Below are 2,439 nucleotides of genomic sequence, written 5' to 3'. Positions count from 1 at the left end.
TTCGATTGAGAATGACAGGAAGGGGGGATCGACCCTCTGTCAAGGAATGGTCTGGAGAATGCGGAGCATCCACAGTTACGCAAATACTGAACTGATCTCATCCCACCGCGGATCGAATTGAACTTCCTTCCAGTCGCAGAAAGATCCGAAGCAAGGCAGATTTCTCGATTGTCCGCTACATTCAATGGTCAGAATAATTTATGAATTCTAAACAAGTCAAGTCACTCGAAAAAGCAAATAACGTTTCTTCATTCACGGTGTTCAACAGATTTCTATGATAAAATTCACGTGAAATATCATTAATATTTTTGTAAGATATTTTTAAGAACAACTAGGACAACTACGCCAGTTGACTTTAACAATAAAATGACTATGAACATTTTCGGAACACTACCAACTACTCCTTCAGGAAAAAATATCTCCCTTCAATCCATGATCAGCTTACTAAATATCTCACTTCGTTTCGAACTTCAAGTCGCCAAATCCTTCTCGTTGACAGCTACACGGATTCCATTGTTCCACCAGATAACACCAGTCATTCTTCCGACAACCGCAGTACCACACACTCTAGTGGTCCTCTCAAGCATCACTTACCAATTGATAATTTACTTGATCACGGTTTGCAATTTCGATACTCTTAACATCCCTTAATGTGCAGAATTTCTGAAAATAAAACCAAGAATCTAACGAACAAATTTGGAAAACTACTATGAAATATGTTTGTTTTAATCTGAAAAAAGAAAAAACAAAACTTTCCTAAAAAAGAACAGAATTCTTTGTTGTTAGAAAAATAAAAAAAAGGAATGAACAATGAGAAGGCAACTAACCAATTGAACTATCTTCTTTTTTTTATTTCTGTCGTATTTTTTATTTCATTCATATCAAGTTGCAATAAAAAAACATTTGTAAAAAATAATCCCCAACGTTTCGGCTCTCATACAGCACCATTATCAAGGGGAAAAAATAAGCTAATAAAAAATAAAAATTCGAGCAGACAGAAACAGCAAGAAAACCACGATGCTCTCTCTCTCTCTCTCTCTCTCTTTGACACCCAAGAATAAAGTTAGGGTTAAAAGGAAAACTGGTTATAAACATACCTGACAAGAAACATACATTTCTGAAACAGAAATTAAAATATTATAATTATATTTTACAGCATTTAACTTCAAAAGAATTTTTAATATAAAAAATGCTGAGACTTATGAATGTTAAAAAAAGTTTTTTTTGTAATAATTTTAAATGGTTTTCAGATCATAAAAATTCTATCTTAAGATTCCTGGAAAAACTTTAAAAGATTTTTCATTCTGCAAAAACTAATTTAAAGAGAAAATTGGAAAAGATTTCAAAGCATTTCAAAAGGTTTTTTAAAATTTCGCGAGAAAATGTAGAAGTTTGTAAAGCAAAATTTGTTTAATTTCCAAGAATACTAAATCTTACAATATATATTACAGTAAGTTTGAAAGATACTTATAGGTTTAAGATAGATTTAGAAAATAACTTTATATACAAAAGGCTTTTAAAAAATTAAACAAAAAAATTTTAAGTGATTTGTTTTATTTTTTTTCAGTAATAATTCTAAGAGAAATTTTCATACCAATAAGCAAATTTTCTTTAGATTTTTAAGAAAATTTGTAATACTTTTTTAATGAAAAATTAACTTAATTTTTTTAAAATAATTAAAAGTGATTTCAGAAATTGGTAGAAAAGCATCTGGAAGACTGTAATGTACATTTTTATAGATTTTTTTGAAATTTACAAAACAGAGACAAGTTTTTTAATTTTGCAAATTAAAAAAAATGCAGGAAAAATTGGGGAAGTTAAAAAATATTTGGAAGTTGTAGAAAGAGTAAAAATGATTGTAAACTTGGAGAGATTTTTTAACATATACAGAGAAATATAGATTTTTGAAAATTTTGAATAACAAATTTGGAAGTATTTTGAGCTTCTAAAGGATTTTGAAAAATTTCAAGATAATAGAAAAATTTCTTTAAGATTCCGAGATAAACTTAAAATGATATTTATTGTAAGAATTAGTTTTAAAATTTTCTAGCAAAATTTCAAAGCATTTTAGCAATTTTTAAATTAAGTTTTTCAACACTAGACTGCTCACCCTTTTTTCTTGGATTTTTTATGTGAAAAATTCGTCATTTTAGTTTAAAACCTGTCATATTTTAGTAGGAATTTTATCTTTCTTGGATAAGGATGCAATTATTGGATCGTTCGAATCCAAAAGTTTTGTATTTTATATAGAAACCTATTTAGGTTGAAATATTCTGGAGCATCTACTATTAAGCCATTCTTTGACAATAATTATTCTTTATTGCAAATTAAACTACTTGGTTAAAGGTTGAACCACTTTGTTACAAAACTATTTTTTTGTTAAAGATTCATTTCAGTCGAAAATTCAACTCTTGTTGGAAAATCGTTTTTTTGTTAATT

This window comes from Belonocnema kinseyi, chromosome 9, assembly GCF_010883055.1.
Source record: "Belonocnema kinseyi isolate 2016_QV_RU_SX_M_011 chromosome 9, B_treatae_v1, whole genome shotgun sequence".
In the NCBI taxonomy this organism is placed as follows: domain Eukaryota; kingdom Metazoa; phylum Arthropoda; class Insecta; order Hymenoptera; family Cynipidae; genus Belonocnema; species Belonocnema kinseyi.
Note: the sequence above shows the minus strand (reverse complement) of the source record.